This window comes from Lissotriton helveticus, chromosome 8 (assembly GCF_964261635.1).
Source record: "Lissotriton helveticus chromosome 8, aLisHel1.1, whole genome shotgun sequence".
NCBI classification, from domain to species: Eukaryota; Metazoa; Chordata; class Amphibia; order Caudata; family Salamandridae; genus Lissotriton; species Lissotriton helveticus.
The window spans coordinates 1,485,450,047-1,485,476,165 of record NC_136069.1 but is presented as its reverse complement, the minus strand read 5'-3'; the positions used below and the strand labels follow the sequence as shown (position 1 = coordinate 1,485,476,165).

The 26,119-nt window shown below is 43.7% G+C and overlaps 1 protein-coding gene across 3 annotated transcripts in view; it reads left to right on the top strand.

Annotated features, from left to right (window-relative positions):
- LOC144773424 (N-acetylated-alpha-linked acidic dipeptidase 2-like) overlaps positions 1 to 26,119 on the top strand; it is a 776,499-nt gene that overhangs the window by 78,026 nt on the left and 672,354 nt on the right. The window lies entirely within an intron of this gene.

The window sequence follows — 26,119 nt, the reverse complement described above, 5'->3', positions numbered from 1 at the left end:
ATAGGGGTGGGACCACCACCGTCAGCCCATCGGTGGCGGTCCCACCGCCATCGGACCCAGCATTACTGCCTGCCGCATTATAATGGTGGGTGGATGGTCGGCGGTCGGAGAGACCGACCACCACGGATCCCGGTCAGACTGTCGAAGGGTCACTATCCTGCCAGGCACAGCTATAGAGATTATAATGTCCCTTCCCGCCGGCCATTTCATGGTGGTTTACCCGCAATGAAAAGACAGGCATAAAGGGACATTGGGGGCCCATCGCAGGCCCTCCTTCCCACCCTTGGCCCTCCGACATGGGCCCTAGGGGCACCTATGGGGCCCCCCTACATATCCTTGCACTATGTGCCAGGCACCGCATGGTGCCTGCCACATAGTGCAGGGATATGTACAGAGTGTATTTTGTACTGCGGCGTGTGCTGCAGCCTGCAGCACACGCTGCAATACAAAAGATACACATTGCAAACGCCTTGAAGTCTGTCTCATCGTGATATCTCTTGCGGGACCGCCAACAGCTAGTCGGACAGTCCTAGTCTAATGGTACTAAAGCACTTTTTAAGATAGTCAGGGACCTTTCTGCCCCAACCTGTTTGGGTAATAAGGTAGTGGCCTCGCAGAAACTGTGTGATGACATAGCCCTCCACTTTAAGTATAAAGTGGCCAAGATTGTTGGCTGTCTTCTGGACAATGAAACTATCGACCAGGATTCTGCTTTACAGGCAGCGTAAGGGGATTTGGGACAGTTATGTACCCTGGATAGCTTTCAGATCTTTACAGATCTCACTTTTAACACCTTGGTGCAAAGCGTATCCTCAGGTCCGCCTTCTGATCCTCTGCCTCAAGAAGTGTGGAAGACCTATGGTCAAGCGACCTTCCCCTGGTTATGACAGATTTGCAGTCAGTCCTTAGAAGAAGGTACCGTTCCAGAGGGATGGAAGCAGGCGGTGGTGACACTCCTGATTAAGAAGCCCTCTCTGGATCCGACTATTCCGGCAAGTTTCAGACAAATCTCTCTCCTCCCTTTCCCTATTAAAATCCTGGAAAAGGCAGTATGCAGGACATAATCCAGTTTTTTGGAAGAAAATCATCTGTTGGACAAGGATCAGTTTGGATTCCGGCCCGGTCACGGGAAGGAGTCAGCTTTGACCACCATGATGGATAATTTGCGTATGCGGGCCGACAACGGGAGTGCCACTGTTTTAGTGCTTCTCGATATGTCGGCCGAATTCGACACTGTGAGCCATTCAATCTTGTTAGAGAGATTGGAGAAAATTGGGGTGAAGGGACGGGCCTTGCAGTGGTTGCGGTCTTATCTGACAGGGAGACAGCAGGTGGTAACCTTGGCACCGTTCTCAGCCTGCAAATCTCCAATAGTCTATGGGGTTCCGCAGGGCTCTGCTATTAGCCCCATTCTCTTTATTATTTATCTGCAGCCTCTGTTCCCCATTATCAAATCGTTCGGGGTTGACTTGGTCAACCATGCGGACGATACGCAACTGGCATTTTCTATGCAAGGGAAACATGCAGTTTCCATGGATACGTTCCAAGAGTGCATGCGACAGACTCCAGGATGGCTACGGAAAAACTCCCTGCAGTTCATTGGGGGGAAAACCGAGGTGCTGTATTGCTCCTCTGTGATGATGCTCACACTTATACCGGTGGAGTTCAGGCTCACCCCTGAGGAGGACCCGCTGGCCTCTGCTAATACGATACGTAATCTGGGGGTTCTGATAGATAAGAATCTCCAAATGGAATCGTAGGCAAACAAGACTGCCAGCGTATGTTTTGGTCTGATACTTATGCTGCGTCGGATACTTCCAATCTTACCCAAGGACTAGCGCTCCCTTGTAGTAAGAAGCACAGTGTTGAGCTGACTGGATTACAGTAATTCCTTGTATTTGGGGGCCCCTCAGTACATCTTTCAGGGGCTGCAGAGAATCCAGTCTGCAGCGGCAAAGCTGGTGCTGAACAGGCAACGCGGCTCATCGTCCACTCAAGCATTGAGGGATCTCCATTGGTTGCCTATCAAGGAAAGGGTCAAATTTAAATCACTTTGCTTGGTGCACAGAGCGGTACATGAATTGGGCCCAGTTTCACTACAGGAAAGATTTGCCTGGTATCGTCCTCAGAGGCAGCTTCGCTCCTCTGGCGCCAGCCTGCTGGTAATCCCGAGATTCAAGCGTTCTAGGATGGGGGGAGGGCTTTTAGCGTGGCTGCTGGTCATTCTGGAATGAGTTGCCACAGAGCATCAGACAGATTGATTCCTTAATTGAATTCAGAAAGAGCTTAAAAACATGGCTCTTTCCGAAAGTAAGATTCCTCGCTATCTATCTTTTCCCGACTCCCCCACTTGATGGTTGTGTTCCTATATCTGAGCGCCAGGATACCCGTAGGGTGGCAGTTGCGCTATATAAGAATACCTACAATCTACAATTTCTGAAGGGATGGCGGTCAGAAGTAAGTTTGACTGCCATCCTAATCAGGCCCTAAATACAGAAATACCAACAAGTCTAACCAGCATACTCCCCTCCCCTTTCTTGAGAAAGTAAGACAGTTGTTCAGTGGGCAGATCCTGTAAATTCCAAAGTTATAAAAATAAATGCAATCTTGCTTTCTGTGCAGTTAGTTTCCTCACTGTGAAGAGTCAGAGGGAAGTCCCTAAATCTGTTCCTCTAGGAATGCTCAAATACAAATGGTAGGTTACAGGCCAGTGAGAGACACATTTGGCCAAGACAGCCATCTACCCACTTTGTTTCTCTTTTTTTAGTTCATAAAAAAATTAAGCCTGGTGTGCGGGGGGGAATTCAAGATATGTAGAGAGGGATGGATCTGGGAGTAAAACCACTACTTTGTCTCAAAGAGGAGCTAAGAAAGTGATGATGGCTAGAGGCCAGAGAGACACACACATTGTGCCAGGAAGTCCCACACCACACTCAGTTTCAATATTTCTGTTACATAAAGAACACTGATGTTGTCTGGTATGTCATGCTCCACACGCTTGGCAGATCAAGGTGTAACAACCCGAACCTGTATACCCAGTTGAGTTCAACTAACAATGATGAACAGAGGCCATAAAGAGACTTTCCTTGTCACTCTGTTCTATTTTTTCATACCACAAAAAATCCCTGATCTCAAGAGGGCATTTCAGGTCCTCCAGGGGAACTGATTTGAGGTAAATCCTTCTCTCTGCCCCCTTGAGACTGAAAGGGCTTCTGGGCAAAGAATATGGGAAGTGTGCCCAAAGCCAGAAAGCAAAAAGAACAATTGATGGACAGAATGCAGAACAATGTCATACATTCATCCTTTATTTTTCTGCTCACCATGCCATTCCAGTTTGGACCCAGCCATATACAAATCAGTCTTGATCCTGCGCCCAATGGGAACAGTACAGCCTAAAGTGCCAGGCCAGGACCTACCTAGACTGGAAACAAGCATCCTAGTACCGGTTTCGGGCTTTGAGCCCTTATCAATCAGGATAGCTTGACTCCAGTGGCATGGAGTCGATGGGACCCCCGTCTGGGCATACCCGCCCCACTCGCGGTGACAAATGCAAAAAGAACAATTGATGGATCGAATGCAGAACAATGTCATACATTCACCCCAGTACAGAGATCTGGGCCTAAATCCATCGTTTTTTTGCTCACCATGCCATTCCACTTTAGACCCAGCCATATGCACAACAGTCTTAACCCTGCGCCCAATGGGAACAGACCAGCCTGAACTGCCAGGCCAGGTCCTCGCTGGACTTGAAAGAAGCATCCTAGCACCGGTTTCAGGCTTTTAGCACTCATCAGCCAGGATAGCTTGACTCCAGTGGCATGGAGAGCACAGGATCCACGTCTGGGCATTCCCGTCCCACTGACAAATGCAAAAAGAACAATTGATGGACAGAATGCAGAACCATGTCATATATTTATCCCAGTACAGTGATCTGGGACTAAATCCATTGTTTTTTTGCTCACCATGCCATTCCAGTTTAGACCCAGCCATATGCAAATCAGTCTTGACCCTGCACCCAATGGAAACAGTCCAGTCCGAACTGCCAGGCCAGGTCCTCCCTGGAATGGAAACAAGCATCCTAGGGCTGGTTTCGGGCTTTCAGTCCTCATCAGCTAGGATAGCTTGACACATGTGGCATGGAGTCCACGGGACCCCCGTCTGGGCATACCCCTCCCACTCGCGGTGACAAATGCAAAAAGAACAATTGATGGATAGAATGCAGAACAATGTCATACATTCACCCCAGTACAGAGATATGGGCCTAAATCCATCATTTTTTTGCTTACCATGCCACATGCAAATCAATCTTGACCCTGTGCCCAATGGGAAGAGTCCAGCCCCAACTGCTGAGCCAGGTCCCCCCTGGACTGGAAACAAGCATCCTAGGACCGGTTTCGGGTTTTCAGCCCTCATCAGCCAGGATAACTTGACTGCAGTGGCATGGAGAGCACGGGACCCATGTCTGGGCATACCCGCCCACTCGGGTTTAGAGCGCTGCTTAAAGACCTTTGGGAGGGTCACATTGAGGGTACATCACAAATACAGTCGCCCAGAAGTAATCCATTTGAATCAGATACTACTGAAAGGGGGAGAGACTCTTTTTTCGAAAGGTTTTTCTGCCACCCTAATCAATAATTAGGAAGCTGATCTGTGCCCTCAACCGCTGCTGCCCCTGTCAAATGCTGAATCAGAATGACCCAGTTTCGATTCCAGGATAAAAACATCAGTATGGCTCTGGTGCACTAAAGTCATCAATATTTTAACCTTTTCCATGCGTCGGATGGACCTCGGTCACCCGACGTCATGGTGGGGGTTTGCGTCGGACGGCCGGGGGCCATCCGAACCACGCACGTGTGATATTCCTCCGCACCACAGGGGAATTCCAGCCGCCTTCAAGGGGTTATAGAGGACCTTGGGTGCTGGGTGGAAACCACTTGCACATCAACCCTGTTGAGGAGAGACAGCAGGGAACCCCTAGTGCGAGCACCAGGGGTTTCTCTACACTGTTCTGACAAGACGTGTCATTCAAACTACAGAGTTAGTGCACAAGACATAAAGGTCAAGTCCTCCACCTTAAAGGAGTTAAATTAATAACCTTCATGATGATTTAAATTTTGAATTGTTGTTAAGACAGACTGCCTGAAAAATGCTTTTATCTACCCCTAAGGCTAAAATTGAGATTTCTGAAATACAATTGTAAAGTTTAATTGATAATTACTAATGTGTTCTAAATATCACCATCTGATCATCTATGCACCTCTGTACACTTTTGTGAATTTTATTAAAAATGTTAGTACTTTTTGCAAAACAAGCATAGTGCACAACATAGGTATGCTGTTTGTAATCCATATCAATAAACCTCAATAATGTTATGAATTGTGAGAAATGACACCAATTTTTCGTGCTCCACCAATTTATGCCTGTCTGATTTTGCTGGCTGTAGGACTCTGTGCCCATCACTACCGCTAAGCAATGGTACGGCATTTGTGTCCCCACCCTCTTAAAATATGTACAGTGGAACTCCATTTTAGGTCTATTTAACTTCCCTGTTAGTCTATTGTAAATGGTGCCTAAAATATTAGGATGCTATGGAAGATTAAATGTAATTTGTAGACTGCAGTGTGTATTTACACCACTCACATATATGCCAAAAATGTACCACTGTGCTCTGGCTGGGCTGCAGTTTAACTATGTTGCAGTGTCACATGGTAGCGAAAAATGTCTTTGCCATGTAGGAAAAACCTCTTCTTTTTATATTCATAAGCCACCTCTAAAGTGTGATTAGTATCCCAACAGGGCAGATTGCTAATATATAAAAATATGGCACAATACATATTAGGGTTGGTAAGCTGTCGCATGGAAATACCTAAATGCTCTTTTAATGTGTAAGCTTTGCTAGACTTTTGCCTGAACATGCCTAGATTGGGTTGTATGGCATTACAACGCAGGCTTTTACCCCACGTGCCATTACAATACTGTTTTTGCAACGCAAGTCGTTACAATGACTTGCGCTGTAAGCACTGGATAGTGGAATAGTTTAATTTTCTATTCCAACTCCAGCCCACGTTACAGTAGGGAAGGTGTTGGAATAGAAAATTAAACTATTCTCTATCCAACAGCGCCCTCCAGCGCAAGTCGTTGTAACGACTTGCGTTGTAAAAGCAGCGTTGTAATAGCAGCGCGGGGTAATGCCCGCGTTGTTATGGCTGTTTACCCTAGATTGGATTAAAATCTTTATTTCCTGTCTCAACCTCGGAAAATGCTAGAAAAATGCTTCAAAATATATCTTACTTGATTGATATTACTTATTTGAAGATTTTGACTTCAATTTCAGACACTAGATCAGATGGTAAAATCTTTGACCATGGTAATGGTAATAAATGTTTATTGTTTAGTTAATTAAAACCTTAATAGTTTTTCACATGAATAAAAAAGAGCAATAAAATATCTTCATAATTTTAAAACAAGACTTCTCATATTAGGCTTTACATTATCGGTATTTATGATCAATGATGTTCATGTACTTCTAATGAAGTTTAGGTTTCTGTACAGCTTTATGCACCAGACCTACCACTTACGGGAATACCGCAGATGAGCGTAGGTCCTCCACTTGCACAGAGGCAACTACAGGGCTGGGAGGAGGCGGGTATTCTGTCTGTCGGAGACTACTACCAGGATAGTGAAATGCACCCTCTAGATGAGTTTAGGAGTACTATGATCTGCCACCAGGGCAGTTCTTGAACTATCATAAGATAAGGGGAGCGTTGGTAGCCTTATGGGGGAGTAGCACGAGTGAACCGGCCATGCAAGCGGCTCTCCAATCGATGGTGACATTGGGAGCTGCTGGACATCTGGTGAAGTGGCTATACAGGTCAATAACTGAGATGTCTCAGCGACCTCTGCCCCAAATTCAGGAACAGTGGGAGGGCACCCTAGATAGGCAACTAACTGAGACGGAATGGAAGAGGGTCCTGGGTAGCCCAAAATGGTTTCTAGGAATGCAGCCTTCAAACTAATACAGTTTAATATACTACATAGGACTTACCTTACTCCGCACCAATCGAACATAGTATATAGGAGACACGACCAGTCTTGTGCCAGATGTGCCAGGATAGATGCAGACTTTGAATATATGTTGTGGTCCTGTCTGGAACTCCAACAGTACTGGACCACAGTGGTCAATAAGGTCTTGGCCCGCAGTATGGAATTCTCCCCGGGGGCGTGCCTTTTGGGACTCTTCCCGAGGCCCAAATCCAAACCGATGGGGCACAGGTTTGTGGGTCTGGCCTTGCTCCTGGCTAAACGGAGGTTAGCTCTCAGATGGAGGGCAGTCAGGAGTCCGCGATGTTTCCTGTTGGGTCAAGCCAAAGGAAAGGACCTTGCTTCGGGAAGATAAGGTTACGAAAAGGCGTAAACCACTTGCTGAACCATGGGCAGAAATACTGGGGACATTGGATACACGTAACACGACAAGACGGAGAAATGCAGACGGACACCTCAGGACCAGAATAAGGTACTGGAAACACATATGGGTCAAAAACAGGAATGCCCTTAGAAAAGCCCAGAACGAAAGAGGGAACAACAGTACCCAACAAGGGGGGACAAGGCACATAACGATGTCGGACGCGATGGGTGATCTCTCCTGTCCTTCTCCCCCGGAGGTCTAGGCACCCTCACCTGTACCCCCTTTTTTCCTCCCTCCCCCTGCCCTGGAACCTCCCCAGCCCATTAGATAAGCACTTAATATGAGTCATAATTTGACACTAAAGTGATACGTCAAGCAGACGAAGGAACCCCCGATAGACGCAGTGGCCTCATATGTTTCAGTTTGGTATCTAATGTTCCACAGATACCTAAGTAAGTTTTCTTTGTTTTATACTATAATTTATAGGTAGACACATACAAGGCGTAACTATGAGAAGAAATTAGTACAGACTGTGAACACGACTAATCCCATAAAATATTTGGATACAGCAGGAGCATATCGGAAAACATTTGTCTGTTGGAAGGGCTATAATAGCCCAACGGAATATTCTATGATGGGGATGACTCTCAGGGTTTGATTATTCTGTGAATTAATGCTAGTATATATTTTGTACCCTGTTGATTGTTTTTTCTAACAAAAGAAGTAACTGCTGTAACAGAGGAAAATATATAGACGGTACTGAGGGTAATATTACAAATGCCAATAAAAAGGATATTTAACAAAAAAAGATGCATTTCGCTGTACATTGTAGCACTAAATGGTGAATTTGCATTTTGCTTAATTACACATAATTTCACCGAAATTTTGCATAATTATGCTAAACAAATATTGGGAATTTTGCATACCTCTATTATAAACAGATGCAACCCTATGTTCTGTCCCAGCGCACATGATATGCCCTAGAAGAGGTGCTGTAGAGTGTAGTCATACCCAGTACTTGTATATTTAGCGATAACAGATGTTTAGTATCCAAGGAAGATTTAGAAGTAGCCATGTCTGAGCTCAAGATAATAATTTTCGCTGAAATGTTTACATTTATCTTAGAAAGTAAATTTCATCTTTTGTCCTCATTTGATTTATTTACATGTGATTACCTTTAAACAAACAATAAATGCTGCAAAAAAAATTGAAAAAGAAAAAGAAAAGTTTAGGTTGCTGTACAGTAAAAAAATTCTTAATAATTAATCAAATTCCCACATTCTACAGTATTGTTAGAGTTTCAAAGCCTGGTCGCAAGGGTGAGAAATTATCAGCCTGCATAACCTGTACAATAACATTTCTTAGTAATTCATATTTTTTCACATTCTGCATTATAATTAGGGTTTCAGTTTTCAAAGCCTGGTCATGAAGGTTAAGAAATGTTATCAGCTTGCACTTCTTTGTAGTGTCTGATGGATCTAGCCATATTATTATAGCTGCTCTGCATGTCCTTATTTCTCTGATGTTTAGAGCTCTGCTTAATAAAGTGACTCCTGCTGTATAAAGTTTGGGGCATATGCAGATTAGATTAATAAAATCCTCTTTTTTGCCACTGCAGAGTCAGCATGTTGTAGGCCCTTCGTGAACGCAGCATGCAATTGAAGGTCATTTTCCAAAGCGTAGGGCTGTCTTTTTTGATAAACTGAAAATGTAACACTTTAATAAGGTTCCGGTGCAAGAGTCTTATAGTTTTTAATCACCATCCAGGCATGCGATGTCAGGCTGAAAGGAGTGGAAATATGCTGTTTTGTTTACTACTCATTTAAAGGTTGAATACGGAAGATTATTGTTGCATAGCTCGCCCATGCAAGTAGTTGTTAATGCTTACTGAAGATACTGAATATTTACAGATTTTTTTTTAATTATTTTCAACTTCTGTCCAAAGGGCCCTATTGAGTAATGAGACAGATGTATTCTGTTTCAATTCATATCAAAGCTTTATTGTAATGTACATTCTCCCTATTGTTTCATTTATGAGGCCAAATTCAAGTGGCACCTGGGCTGGTGAGGCTGACTGATGGATTTGAAAACTTTTTTATGGGTGGCGACTAGCAGTTTGTTCAGAAGTACAGAATCTTTGCCATGTAGAGCAATGCTGGCATATGTTATTGTTGGAAGCGTTTTTGTCAATATCACTGAAAGCAATGGTTTGTATGAAGGGCTCTTCAGTTTTTTTTGTCAGGGTCCTAAAGGGGAACGCTAATACACTAGTTCTTTATGACATATAATTTTCCTGCTCTGATGGTTTAATCTATTATGCATGTAAAACCCCAGGTATTTATAACTGGTTACTTCCTCTAATGGTTTACCAGTGACCCTGATATTCTGTTTGGGTAATTGCTGATGAGCATTGTTTTCCTTTTTCATGTGTTCATTTTTAGTTTGTTAGTTCTTATATATTTCATAATTTATGTAAGAGACCTCCGGAGACCAATCTATGGGGTCGATTACGATGGCGGACGGAAGGACGACCGCTGGCCTGAAGTAGGCGGAAAATGCCTTTTTTCCGTCCGCTTGCCACGGGCACTCCGTCCGCCATATTAGAATGGGAAACACTGTCAAAGTCCGTACACGGCGGAAGAGCGCGCACCACCGCGGAAGTACACCCGACCCCGCGGCGGACGGAACCAATCCAGAGACACCGCCGTACGGAATGAAGTCTCCGACCGTCCTCTAAATCACGATGGCGGAAAACACACATCAAATCGCTGCGGAAATACAACCTGCCTGAACACGGCGGATTCACCACAGCGGAGATACAACACATTGCAGAGATACCCACCACAAGCAGATCGCCGTCATGGATCCAGCGCTACACATATTTCCAATACTCTTCGTGCACCACCACCTGCAAGTCATGGCCCATCGGCGACGACGACGCAGGTATGCCAATACACCAATTGCTGTCGGAAGGGGAATACCTGCCAGGGATGTGACGTAGGGTGTGGGAGTGTCATGTTTGAGAAACTGCATGTACGATCGCACCAATATAGCAACAATTCAAGTACACAACCAGGAATGACAACGACAAACCACGAGACATGATTGACTTGCTTTATTAAACAGAATAGGGGTATAATCGTACACTACCCAAGAGCATGGGCACTGGGTACAACAGGGCAGGTACATCTGATGCAGCACATGAGGGCACAAAGCAGTATCAGAACAGCAACAGGGCAGTGTTTACAACAGAGCAGGTACATCAGAGCCAGGACATGAGGGCACAATGCAGTATCAGAACAGCAACAAGGCAGTGTTTACAACAGAGCAGGTACATCAGAGCCAGCACACGAGGGCACAATGCAGTATCAGAACAGCAACAGGCCAGTGCTTACAACAGAGCAGGTACATCAGAGGCAGCATGTGAGAGGGCACAATGCAGTATCAGAACAGCAACAGGGCAGTCATTACAACAGAGCAGGTACATCAGAACCAGCACATGAGAGGGCACAATGCAGTATCAGAACAGCAACAGGGCAGTGTTTACAACAGAGCAGGTACATCAGAGCCAGCACATGAGGGCACAATGCAGTATCAGAACAGCAACAGGGCAGTGTTTACAACAGAGCAGGTACATCAGAGCCAGGACATGAGGGCACAATGCAGTATCAGAACAGCAACACGGCAGTGTTTACAACAGAGCAGGTACATCAGAGCCAGCACATGAGGGCACAATGCAGTATCAGAACAGCAACAGGCCAGTGCTTACAACAGAGCAGGTACATCAGAGGCAGCACATCAGAGGGCAGAATGCAGTATCAGAACAGCAACAGGCCAGTGTTTACAACAGAGCAGGTACATCAGAGGCAGCACATGAGAGGACACAATGCAGTATCAGAAGAGCAACAGGGCAGTCATTACAACAGAGCAGGTACATCAGAGCCAGCACATGAGAGGGCACAATGCAGTATCAGAACAGCAACAGGGCAGTGTTTACAACAGAGCAGGTACATCAGAGCCAGCACATGAGGGCACAATTCAGTATCAGAACAGCAACAGGGCAGTGTTTACAACAGAGCAGGTACATCAGAGGCAGCACGTGAGAGGAGCAAAGTGCATCAACAGTCCATGGCAGTGAACATAGCAGGTACATCAGAGGCAGCACGTGAGAGGGGCCAAGTGCATCAACAGTTCATGGCAGTGAACAAAGCAGGTACATCAGAGGCAGCACGTGAGAGGGGCAATGTGCATCAACAGTCCATGGCACAGAAAAGGTACATCAGAGGCAGCACGTGAGAGGGGCCAAGTGCATCAACAGTCCATGGCAGTGAACATAGCAGGTACATCAGAGGCAGCACATGAGAGGGGCAATGTGCATCAACAGTCCATGGCACAGAACAGGTACATCAGAGGCAGCACGTGAGAGGGGCCAAGTGCATCAACAGTCCATGGCACAGAACAGGTACATCTGAAGCAGCACATGAGAGGGGCCAAGTGCATCAACAGTCCATGGCAATGAACATAGCAGGTACATCAGAGGCAGCACATGAGAGGGCACAATGCAGTATCAGAACAGCAACAGGGCAGTCTTTACAACAGAGCAGGTACATCAGAGCCAGCACATGAGAGGGCACAATGCAGTATCAGAACAGCAACAGGCCAGTGTTTACAACATAGCAGGTACATCAGAGGCAGCACGTGAGAGGGTACAATGCAGTATCAGAACAGCAACAGGGCAGTCTTTACAACAGAGCAGGTACATCAGATCCAGCACATGAGAGGGCACAATGCAGTATCAGAACAGCAACAGGGCAGTCTTTACAACAGAGAAGGTACATCAGAGCCAGCACGTGAGAGGGGCCAAGTGCATCAACAGTTCATGGCAGTGAACATAGCAGGTACATCAGAGGCAACACATGAGAGGTGCCAAGTGCATCAACAGTCCATAGCACAGAAACGGTATATCAGAGGCAACACAAGTATGTGGGTCAAGTGCCCCGTCCCAAGGACTGTAACAATGCTAGGGTCGTTACAATGGACAATCGAGACACAAAGTCAAATTACATGTGAGTGATGGGAGCTACACCTCACAGCACAGAATCTGGTGGACTGCTTGAACTAGTCACCTCGGACACACTGCCAGCACCAGACACAGGAGTGTGAGACACAGCCACAGCTCTAGTGACTGACACATGAGCCATAGACCCAGACACACTGCCAGCACCAGACACAGGAGTGTGAGACACAGCCACAGTCCTAGTGACTGACACGTGAGCCATAGACCCAGACACACTGCTAGCACCAGAAACAGGAGTGTGAGACACAGCCACAGATGTAGTGACTGACACATGAGCCATATACCCAGACACATTGCCAGCACCAGAAACAGGAGTGTGAGACACAGCCACAGCTCTAGTGACTGCCACATGAGCCATACACCCAGACACATTGCCAGCACCAGAAACAGGAGTGTGAGACACAGCCACAGCTCTAGTGACTGACACATGAGCCATAGACCCAGACACATTGCCAGCACCAGAAACAGGAGTGTGAGACACAGCCACAGCTCTAGTGACTGACACATGAGCCATAGACCCAGACACACTGCCCGGACATGTCCCTGTACACTGACCAACAAATACCATGCCAGCATCTGACACATGAGAGTGGCTGACACACACAGTGCCAGTACCTGAAACAGGAGAGGGCACAACTGACACAGTGCTACTACATGATGCATGACAGCGAACAACAGACACAGTGCCACTATCTGACACATGAGAGTGAACGGCAGCTGACCCACTAGGACCACTGAAATGATGAGCCACAGGGCTGTATGGGCCAGGAGGCAGGGTGGCTCTGGGAGCTGGGGACAGCTGGACTGGAGCGACATTGGGGTGCTCAGGTCTCACTGGTGTGTGTCTCTGTTTTTTTGTGAAATGTAGGGGCACCCTGGACATGACTGGACTGGTAAGTGTTGTGGCCTCATCAGACATCAAAGAAGGATCATGTGCTTGTGGTGGTCTGCTCTCTGGGGACGTGCTGGACCCTGCTTGACGTTTGCTGTGGCTCTGCCTTCTGCCCTCTGCATCATGTGTAATGGGGGATGCAACAACAGTGTACTCCTTATTCTGCTTCTGCGGATGGGAGTTGAGGTATGTGGGGACTCCACCGCTGACACTTGTGTTTTACGTTCCTTCAACAACATCAGCCTCAGGGCAGCCAGGGGTGATGTATGCCTGTCCTTGATGGAGCTCATGTCCATGGGAGAACCCTTGGCCCTGGGATGTGCCTTGGACATAGGAGGTGTCCTGTCTCTGGAATGTCACTGATCCCTGGGCGGTGTCCTGTCCCTCGGATCAGACTTGTCCATTGTAGTGTACCTGTCCTTTGAAGTGTCCTTGTCCTTGGGAGTGTCCCTGCTCTTGGGAGTTGCCCTTTCCTTTGTAGTGTCCTTGCCCTTGGGAGTGTCCCTGCTCTTGGGAGTTGCCCTTTCCTTTGAAGTGTCCTTGTCCTTGGGAGTGTCCCTGCTCTTGGGAGGTGCCCTTTCCTTTGAAGTGTCCTTGTCCTTGGGAGTGTCCCTGCTCTTGGGAGGTGCCCTTTCCTTTGAAGCGTCCTTGTCCTTGGGAGTGTCCCTGCTCCTGGGAGGTGCCCTTTCCTTTGAAGCGTCCTTGTCCATGGGAGTGTCCCTGCTCTTGGGAGGTGCCCTTTCCTGTGTAGAGTCCTTGTCCTTGGGAGTGTCCCTGCTCTTGGGAGGTGCCCTTTCCTGTGTAGAGTCCTTGTCCTTGGGAGTGTCCCTGCTCTTGGGAGGTGCCCTTTCCTGTGTAGAGTCCTTGTCCTTGGGAGTGTCCCTGCTCTTGGGAGGTGCCCTTTCCTGTGTAGTGTCCTTGTCCTTGGGAGTGTCCCTGGACTTGGGAGGTGCCCTTTCCTTTGTAGTGTCCTTGTCCTTGAGAGTGTCCCTGGACTTGGGAGGTGCCCTTGCCTTGGGAGTACCTTCTGAGGGGGATGCGTCTGTTACATGTGAATCACTTTCCCCCAACACCTCTTGAGGATCCTGTGTGTCAACTCCAGTGTAGCTCATGTTGTGATGTCTGAAAGATTTCCCTGTCCTAGGGGATGGTGTTTGTTCCCTCCGTGCCCTGCCTTGCTGCCTGTGGCTGCTTCTAGTGCAATACCCCGAAAATGACGCCTGGTCTGAAATTTCACTCTCCCCTGAGACATCTAGTGGTGTGGATGGGGGAACAGAAGCAGCACCCTGTCCATGCGACTGAAGAATGGCTGAAGACACAGTGTTTGCTAATGACTGAACTGTTCTGTGGAGACCAGCAACTTCGCCATGCATCCCCTCCATGAATGCTACCACTTAGGTCCGTCCGACATCGGAATAGGCCAGAGTGGGCCCCAGTGGGGCCTATTCCGATGTCGGACGGACCTAAGTCCGTCCGAAATTGGGCTGGAGCTGTAACCGACCGACCTGCTGTCGTCGGTTACAGCCCTGGTAGTACGATGCGACCGAACCCTGTTCGGTCGCATTTGTATACCTTACAATGCAAGCATGCTTTCCAACCGGAAAGCATGCTTGCATTGCTGAAAGCAGAGGTGCAGTTCATCCCTGCACACTGTGGCCGGCACCCCAAGGTGCCTGCTACCGGGTGCAGGGATCAACGGAGGGGCACCATAGGTGCCCCCAGGCCACCATCCGGCGGCCTCACACCCATGGGGGTCCTGCTGGAGGCCCCCAGAGACAGCTTCCGACTGCCTTTTCGTGCCGGACAGACCGGCACGAACACAATCATACTGACTGGACATACATGTTGATAACACAATCAGGGATCAATGTCATGAATGTGGGGCATCTGCTGTGCATTGCACTGGTTTGGCCATTATCAGAAACATATTTTTCTGAGTGGTCACTAGTCACCGTGCCCAATTGAGTGGTTTTCCTATCCGTTCACTGTACCCTCAGCCCCACCATCTGTTCAACCTGGTGAACAGTCTAAATATCGAATTTTAAATATCGAGGTGCCAAAATATTGAATTTTAAATATAGAATTGGCAAAATATCGACTTAAAAAAACATAGTGGTGCAGAATATCGAAATGGAGGTAAGAAATATCGTGTTTAATAATATCAAACTTAGTAATATCGAAAGTCATAATATAGTTGTTAAAAGATATCGATTTTTTTGTGTTTTAAGTGTTAGTACATGTGTTAAAAGTATATATTAAGTTTGTAATGTATGTTGGAATTTTTTTTAAGTAATGTATTTTATGTTAAATTATTTTTGCATATTTTAGTTCCGTTGCTGATTGTGAGTTTATTAGGGAATAGGGTGGGATGTAATTTAATTATAATATATTAATGAAAATTTCATTTGAATTAATTAAATGTTAATAAAGTTTTGTGTAATTTTATTCCGTAGCGAGTTGTGGGTTTATAGGGGATTAGGGTGGGAAGTAATTTCATTTAAATTATAATTTTGTATTTCATTATTTATATTGTTAATTGATTAATTAATTAATACATAATTATAATTTGATTAATAATAAAGAATAATGTATTGGTAATTATGTTTATTGTGTAAAAAAATAATAAATAGTGATTCATTTGAAATTAAATGTTACTAATTAATGTGTTAATATGTTAAAAGTGTACTTTTCTTAGGGGAGATAAGTGGGTTTATAGGGGAATAGAGTAGGAAGTAATTTAATTTAATTGTAATTAAGTAATTATTAAATTGTATTTATTGGTATTGATAATTAATGTATTGTTAATTATTAATTGGTAAATAATTTGTATATTTATTGGTATTGATAATTAATGTACTGTTAATTATTTATTAATTGGTAATGAATTTATATTAATTGATTAATTGATAATTGTATTAATTATGTGAAGTTTTATATGGAGTGGGTTGTGTGTTTATTGGGGAATAGGGTGGGAAGTAATTTAATGTTATTATAGTTATTATGAATTTTTATTTATTGGTCTTTTTAATTAATTTAGTGTTGTTATGATAATTCATTATTTATTTACAAAAATATTTTAATTTATAAGTACGTTATTTTTAACCCCTACGGTATCTAACACTTTCCCTACTGTTGCACTCACAGGAGTGGGGATAGTAATTTTTACCCACCCGATATCCATAACTTTCCCTACTGTTGCACTCACTGGAGTGGGAATAGTCATTTTTACCCACCCGCAATCCAACACTTTCCCTACTGTTGCACTCTCTGGAGTGGGAGTAGTAATTTTTACCCACCCGCTATCCAACATTTTCCCTACTGATGCACTCACTGGAGTGGGAATAGTAATTTGTACCACCCGCTATCCAACACTTTCCCTACTGTACCACTCGCTGGAGTGGGAATAGTAATTTTTACCCACCCGCTGTCCATCACTTTCCATACAGTTGCACTGTTTGGAGTGGGAATAGTAATTTTTATCCACCCGTTATCCAACATTTTCCCTACTGTTGCACTAACTGGAGTGGGAGAAGTCATTTTTACCCACTCGCTATCCAACACTTTCCCTACTGTTGCACAAACTGGAGTGGGAATAGTAATTTTCACCCACCCGCTATCCAACACTTTACCTACTGTTGCACTCATAGGAGTGGGAATAGTAATTTTTACCCACCCGCTATCCAACACTTTCCTTACTGTTGCACTTGATGGAGTGGGAATAGTAATTATACATTTTTTGCTATCCAACACTTTCCCTACTGTACCACTCGCTGGAGTGGGAATAGTAATGTTGTCCCCTACGTTATGCAACGTTTTCACTATTGTTATATTTAATGTACTGTAAAATATTAATTTAAAAAATATATATTTTTGATGTTTAACTTATATATAATGTATTTTTATGTTTATATTATAGGTATATATATATATATATATATATATATATATATATATATATATATATATATATATATATATATATATATATATATATATATAACCCACTGGCGGTCGCCAGTAGGTAGTTATAGTTAGGACCTAGTTTCCATAGGAAATCCACAACATTCTATTTGGAATAACTTTGGCGCCGGTGGACGAATCTTCGTGAATTTCTCCAAGAAAATGGCCTGCTCGGTTACGCTCCTTCCCTGAAAGTTTGGGGGTGATTCGTCAAGTGGGGTCCGAGAAAAAAGGGGGTCCCAAAACATGTTTTCCCCATACAATTTTCCATAGGGACCTTTAGCCAGGGCTACAGCCCGAACAGCTGAACGGAATTACCCGAAATTTGGCAGAGAGGTAGAGTTCTGTTCGCAGATTGTGCTTTTTATTAAATGGTGTAAATCTGTTCAGTAGTTTTTGAGAAAATTGCAAGTAAAATCATAGCGATATCTAGAGTCAGAGTTCAGTACGCGTACTGAAATCTGTTCAATTACGAGTGCAAGCTGCATGCTGATTGGCTGTGAACTGTCTGTCAACACTCGAAACAGGAAGTGTTGGCGGCCATCTTGTGCCTCGCTAGAACCGAGTCACAAGAAAACAGTAAAACAAAGTTGAGAAATAAGGGAAGGGGTAGGGTAGAGATATTCTGACCCTCTAGGCTTGGTCAGGGGGTTGTACATGAATGTTTAGGCTCTATTTTTTATTTTATTATTTTTAAAGAAAAATCGCGGCGTACGCGTATGTAATTACCTACAATTATGAGCAGGAGCTGCATGCTGATTGGCTGTCAATATTCCAAACCAGGAAGTGTTGGCAGCCATGTTGTTTGTCGGGAGAGCAGAGTCACAAGAAAACAGTAAAACAAAGTTGAGAAATAAGGAAAGGGGGCAGGGTAGAAACATTCTGAGCCTATAGTCTTGGTCAGGGGGTGGTACATGGATCTTTAGGCTCAATTTTTTTTTTTAATGAAAAATGGCAGGGTACTCGTGCAGTACTTGTACGCGGTGGAAAAGGTGAAAAAAAAAGTGGAAGTCCGTTTTATTCATTAGGTTCCGGGGGGGGGGGAAATTACAGGGACAATTTTTCTGCATAATGGGGGCTTGTAAGGTGCCCCGAGCACTGGGGAATGGCACTCCTCTGGTTTTCTTTTGAAGTATGCAGGGGGGGTTACGGTCCTACTCCCCGCAGTCTCGGTGAGCGGCACCCCTCGGGGCTTTTTAAAAAAAAATATGTTTGAGCTCTTTCTCTCTTCCCGCACACGTCGCGGGGAACGCCACCTTTCTGGGGCAGTGATATGTAAAATGACCTTCCAGCTCCGGGTATCTGCATTGTCTGGAGTTTTTTATTAATGTTGGGAGGGTGGGCTTGATAATACGTCCTTTTAAATTTCCATAGAAGGCTATGTTCTGGTGTTAACATGGGCTTCTATGGGAAATAAGAAGGCCGTATTATCAAGCTCATTATCGTGATTGTATCGGCAGTTTCCTGGCAATAAAATGGCGATAATTTTAACACCGGTCCTTGATGATATGCACCTAAGTTTATTGGTCAGAAAAAGAGCAATGGGCCATATTATCAACAAAAGGTGATACATTATCGTCGCTTTTATCGGCAGGAAACTGCCGATAAAGCGGTGATAATTGACTTGATAAAATGCCCTTGTGAATAACCATAGCAGCCCAGGTTAACACCAGAACCTGGGCTGCTATGGAAAGTTACAAGGGCCTATTATCAAGCATATTATCGCCGTTTTATCGGCAGAAAAGCGACGATAATGTATCGTCTTTTGTATGTAAAGCTTTCCTTTTTTTTGGTGTAGCAGTTGTACTCTCTTCGCATGCTCAGCGTCGTTTTGAAGTTCACGTTTTCTTTTTCTTCAAGTTCAACAAGCAAACCTTTCTTTATATCAGTTAGTAAATCTGTCGCTTTCTTTTCCCGGTTCGTGTGATTCATCCGGTGCTGTACTTTTGTACAGTATTAATAGTCATATATTTTTATATATTTATTTGAATGGTAGTGCCGAGGCGCCAAACGTTGATTACGTACTCCGTCCACCGCCATTTTAGTCGTTTCTCACCGTTGTATTTATTATATCAGTTAGTTAGAACTCAGTCGTTTTCAATCCTAGTCTTGAATATCTTACTATAGTATTTCAACATTATTTTTTATTGTGGACCGTCATACCCCTCCCCCACAAAATAAAAGAAGTGTGTAGTTTTTTTTATTAACTTTTATTAAACAATAAATATAAAAGAAAATTATAACTATATTAGAACTGGCAAAATAACTTAAACAATGTTATGAAGAAATTGTGAAATGGATTCCAAAAGGTGTCCGTTTGGTAATCTGCAAAAGAAAAAAGAAAATTAGAGTTTAGAATTATGTAGATGTGAGTAAATGAGCTGAAGCATTAGAAGTTGTGGTAACTCTACAGTTTTACGTGTGCAGTGTGACTCGTATATTCCTGATCTGTTATAGTGCCGCGTTCAAGTGGTGTCTATATGGAAGTGCCTATTGCGTTACTGACGCCCGTTATGGCGACTTATTTCTAATGCATTCCTATGAAGTATTTGTAGATCTAGGCCTCTGTGCTTACCGTTGTATAAACCTTGCGGCCAAACACATCAGGCACTTGGATGCACAACTTCAGGTGTGCTGATCTTCTACACGTCCAAGTAGACAGCAGTGTCTAAGTTTAAGAGAGATAGCGAAATGATGTCACAGAGAGTGAGATAGAGAGAAAACATTAAAACTGTGTCGCAGAGTCTGGAGTTGAGATTTGTTGTTGAACCAGAAGTAGATTTACTAGCTCCTTGCATCACTCTACCCAAGTTAAAAGTGACTCAAAAGTGGCGTAATAAGGTTGATGATCTGTTTGTCAGACTGTTGTAACCTATCTGTTGTCACTGCTCGGAGGTAATTATAGATTTTACAGAGAAGCTGCTGTACACTACGCACTCTGGGCCATAATATCAAGCCTGGGTGACAAAATTATCACCACTTTATTGGCAGGAAAGTGGCGCTAAAGTGGCGATAATGAATTTGATAATATGCTCTATGGAATTTCAATCGAAGGTCATGTCAGATGTCCTTCACATGTAACATGAGTTTCGATTGGAATTCCATAGAGCATATTATCAATCCTACTATGGCCTCTTTAGCGGCAGTTTGCTGCCGAATAAGTGGCGATAATTTTGTCGCCAAGGGTTGATAATATGGCCCTCTCTCGTTTCACAAATAAAGCTAACACTACAGTTTTACGAGTGCAGTGTACCTGGTACATTTTATTTGTTATAGTGTCACGTTCAAGTGGTGTCTATATGGAAGTGCCTACTGCGTTACTGACGGCCGTTACGCTGAATAATTTCTAATACATTCCTATGAAGGATTTGTAGATCTAGGCCTCTGTGCTTACTGTTGTGTAAACTTTGCGCCCAAACACATTAGGGAGTGGAGTTCACAACTAAAGTTGGGCTGATCTTCTACACGTCCAAGCAGACAGCAGTGTCTAAGTTTAAGAGAGAAAGAGAAATGAGGTCACAGAGAGTGAGAGAGAGAGAAAACAACATTAAAACTGTGTCGCAGTGTCTGGAGTTGAGATTTTTTGTTGAACCAGACGTAGATTTACTAGCTCCTTGCATCACTTTACCCATGTTAAAAGTGACTCAAAAGTTACGTAATAAGGTTGTGGATCTGTTTGTCAGACTGTTGTAACCTATCTGTTGTCACTGCTCGGAGGTAATTATAGATTTTACAGAGAAGCTGCTGTACACTACGCATTCTGGGCGATATTATCAAGCCTGGGCGACAAAATTATTGCCACTTTATTGGCAGGAAAGTGTCGCTAAAGTGGCGATAATGGGTTTGATAATATGCTCTATGGAATTCCAATCGAAGCTCATGTCAGATGTCCTTCACATCTAACATGAGCTTCAATTGGAATTCCATAGAGCATATTATCAAACCTATTATGGCCACTTTAGCGGCAGTTTGCTGTCGATAAAGTGGCGATAATTTAGTCGCCAAGGGTTCATGATATGGCCCTCTCTCGTTTCACAAATAAAGCTAACAGTACAGTTTTACGAGTGCAGTGTACCTGGTACATTTCAGTTGTTATAGTGCCGCGTTCAAGTGGTGTCTATATGAAAGTGCCTACTGCGTTACTGACGCCCGTTATGCCGAATTATTTCTAATGCATTGCTATGAAGGCTTTGCAGATCTAGGGTGCTGTGCTTACCTTGTATAAAGAGTGCGGTCACCGGAGTTCACCATTCGACTTGAACTCTGCCTCTATACGTCAAAGTATATTCAATAAGTTGCAGAGAATTCCATTGCTGTTGCTCGATAAGCCGTGGTTGCTTCTGAAGGATGTTTGGTGAAGGAAACAAAAGGACATTTTGATTAGTCATCGTAAACTGAGTTGCGTAACTACTATCAAAAGTGAATTTTAATGTGGGTTCTTAATTTTCCGTAGTTAAGACTGTTGCTGCTCCAGCAAACAAAGGAAGATCAATAAGTTAATAGAGGCCTGGGACGGCCTCGTGACGCAGAAAAGAAAATAGTATCATGGACCCACAATTAATAATAATATAGGCCTAAGCATGTGCCGTAGTACAGAAATACGACACAGAAATGTATGCACGCACAATTTTTAAGATTAGAGGTGTATAGGACCTCGTGACTAATAAAGAAATATTTCAATTATGTAAGTACAATTTAAAACCATTGAGGGGTAGGAAAGCCATATGAAGGATAAAAAAATAGCATTATGTATATACAATTTACAGTGGAGGCTGATGTTGTGACGTCTTCTCTTACCTTTGCTTCTGTCGTCTTTTGTCGTGTCTTGAAAGCCTGTGGTTTTGCTGAGTCTGGGGTGTTTTCGACAGTCTGTCTGTCATCGCAGCACAGGCAGGCAAAAGAGAGCGTGCTCACGTCAGTGCCCGCATTATATGGGAACCGCGGGGGCTGATCACACCAAGGCCAGGGCCGTCATTGGTAGTGTTTTCGCGGTCTGCAAGAATGATTGCCCTGGTGGACATGCCATTGGGTAATGTATTGGTTTCCAGGCTAAATGATAGCAAGCATGCTAGGTGGTGGCATGTGGGCGGGCATGCACCGCGCATGTGCAAGTATGAGTGTGTGCACTAACCATTAACAACAGAGAGAGATGGGGGGGGTGTTATAATGTACGCAGAGGCAGGCCCAGAATCGGATCTGCAATGAGTCAGCACTTCTAATCATTGTCCTTAGCGCGCCCTGAGGTCTGATTTGTCACTGAGAGGGTGAATGCACCATAGTTTGTACTGCTTATCATACTCAGCGTGTACCCGCGCATACGGTACGAATATGCTTTGACATTACGCGTCGCATTAAAGCTTCGGTGTGACATCATGTACGGCGTTCTGTACGCGAAAGGGGGCTATGTTTCTACTTGGTTTAAAACATGTATGTATTTAATGTAGATACTAAGGGCAGACATTTGGGATAACTATGATTTTTTTAAAATACTTGTAATAATCCTATATTACTTTTAAAAAGAATTACACAAATCGCGGTAGAACGTCATGCGTACTCGTATTGAAAGAGCTGCGCAAGCGCATCATAAGCGCACGCAAAGCCATGTGACTTTAAAAGTAGAGATTTGATTGGTTCGTAACCTTTCCTATTGCGAGTGTTGAAAGTTCCGTCCCATTACAGTTATTCGACTTTGACTTTCTAAGAAGAAGCATTTGTTGTGAAAATCTTCTCAAATAGAAGGAAGATCACCATAATAAGAGCAATGGAGTCATCTTCCAGCAGTTCTTCAGAGGAATATTTAATTCCTGAAGAAGCTCCAAAGAAGAGGAAAGAAGCTCTAATTTGGAAGTTTTTCAATTTTCCAAAAGGTCAAAAAAAGGTTAATGCTGCAAAAGTAACCTGTAAAATTTGCCAAAGAACACTTTCAAGGGGTGATCCATGTAAAAAATACTCCTTTGTCACAGCAAATATGGTGCGACATGTGAAGAACTTGCACCCCAAGAACTTTGCTTGAGCTGAAAGACGGAGGTTGCACGAGAACCCACCTGCTGCTACACCAAGCACATCACCTGCGGCAGTATTTTCAGCAAGCAGTCCACACCCACATATTGATTCTGACTTTGCTAAAGTTAAAAGTCTTTGCATTTATTGCAATAAACTTTTGTGTTATGGGGAACAGTCTATAGACCTGATGAAACGCAGGATGCAGGATCATTGCTGTCCTCGACATTAGTTGTTCTTTATTTCATTCTTTTGTTCCGCTGGAAATTTGTTGAGAAAACACAAAAAAAATACAAAACAAAAAAAACAGTTCTTTTTAGAACTACCTTCACTGGTCAAAGAAAGAACTATATTTCTATGTTAGTGTGTAAATGTTTGTCAGAATGAATGTGTAGTTCATAAATGAATGAATGAATATATTACTAGAGTATGGAGAATGTGAAAGTGCAGAGCTATAAGGAAGTGCTACAGCCTAAATCTATAAAGTGTTTACCTATAGTATACTGTAGTATGTGCAAAGCACTTGAATGTAACATATGTACATAAATATGTTAGAAGTCTATGCTTCAATTTGCGCTGCTGGTGAAACTGCCTGGGTGAATTTGTATGTGTTAGGGGTGGATTTACAATCCCCTTGTGCCTCTTTTACACAGCCGTTGCGTCAATTTTGTGACACAGCGGTGGTGCAAAAGATGTGCCATGGTGTGTGCTATTAGCAATGTGACACATCTGGAGGGTGCATTACAATGTAAAGCCCTGCGCCAGAAGAGGCTTTCCTGTGCAGAAGGGGGTGCAGCAACGCCTCCTAAAAGTGACTAAGTGAAATGTATAACATTTCATTCAGTCACTTTTGAGCTTATGCTGCGTCAAAACCTTGCACATGCTTGAAGCAGGTGTAAGGATTGATACAGCTTTGTGAGCATAGGGCCCCAGAGCATTGCTGGAGTTGTGTTATACTTGCAACCGAAGTCAAGCAATAATTAATCCAAAAATTACTTTGCAATTTAGTTTTGTTATTATTTTATAATAGGAATATGAAATATAATAAAAAAAATGAAATACATATAAATATTTATATTAAAAATATAAGAAATTAGTATACAAAGAAAGACATAATAATTAATACATTTATAACTTATCATTTACAAAACCTTTGAAATTCACTGAAAAAACCATAGGTATCACAAACGTTATAGTTAGGAATTAGCATTTAAAAAACCTTGCAAATTCATTGAAAAAACCATAGGTTTCACACACATTATAGTTAGCAATTAGCATTTAAAAAACCTTGCAAATTCATTGACAAAAACGTAGGTTTCACACACGTTATAGTTAGGAATTAACATTTAAAAACCATTGCAAATTAATTGAAAAAACCATAGGTTTCACACACGTTATAGTTAGGAATTAGCATTTAAAATACCATGCAAATTCATTGAAAAAACCCTAGTTTTCACACGTTATAGTTAGCTGAACATTTCTCTCATACAAAACCTTTGAAATTCCTCCGTTATAGTTAGCTCAGCTAACTATAACTTGCGCGCCTGCAATGCACTGATGATGACGTCACATATAACATCACTCATGACATGGTCAGTGACATCACTCATGACATCACTGATGACATCTCAAATGACATCACTGACGGGGGGGACCGCAGAGGACGGAAAGGCCGCTTTCCCGCCCGGTCATCGAGATGACCAGACGGAAAAGGGTTTAAACTGGTGGCGGTGAATGTTATACACTGCCAGCCATATTACCAGGGGTGCGGAAATATGCCTTTGGCATGCGGGAATGCACTGCGGGGGCCCGTTGCAGGCCCCCAGGTACTCTGGGGGCTGGGGGGTGCACATGGGGTGTACCTATGGTACCCTCCAGCAGTTCCATGCACAACATGGAAGTGCACAACATGCCTTCCTGGCATTGTGGCGGGCGGTGCTGAGTGCACCCCCCGCCACAATGACAGGAATGCAGGATGCGCCCTCCACTGTGGCGGGCGCATCCTAATTGCCCCCACGGGACACTCGCCCTTATGGCGGGCGGTCCCGTTTCCCGATAGGGTGGCTGGCGGACACAGTCCGCCCGCCATCCTAATGACCCCCTAAGTTCCATTACATAAAAACATCATTTTGTGGGTTTTCAATTTTCATTGCGAAGATTCAACTTACTCACCAGAAGTACAGCTTTCCCTCTTCCTATTTAATAATGACCTTGAATAATATTGCTCTTGTACCCATACATGGTATAACTCTTCCTTGTTCTGCTCTGCCTCCTCTGACTTGGAATTTGACATTGAGATAAACAAAAGAAAATCAAAGAGTTGGGTTACAAACGTCAACAACATTGACCAATCTGTGCTGAAATCCAAATCACTACAAAGTTATCAACAACCTCGGCTGAACTTGATTAAAACTCAGTTACAGAGAACTACTACCAAGCCATGACTGAGGTGACTGACGAACTTGCCCACTAAATTTCATGAAGACTAAAAACAATAAATTAGCACAATGGTTTACTAAAGAATTGAGAGATGAAAAAAGTGTATATAAACAGAGGACTGCCTTTGGTGCAGTTACACATGAAAGGATAATCTTTTTGACCTGAGAACGCAGTGCAAGTTCAATAAAACCAAACTTGGAAACATTTATCAGAGTGGAACTAAACTGTGAGAAAAAGAAGAAAACTCTTCAATTTTGAGAAACAAATTCATAATTTATAATCTCATATTCCATAGAGAATTGTGAAAAGTATTCTAATTTCTTTGTTGACAAAGTGAAAATTATAT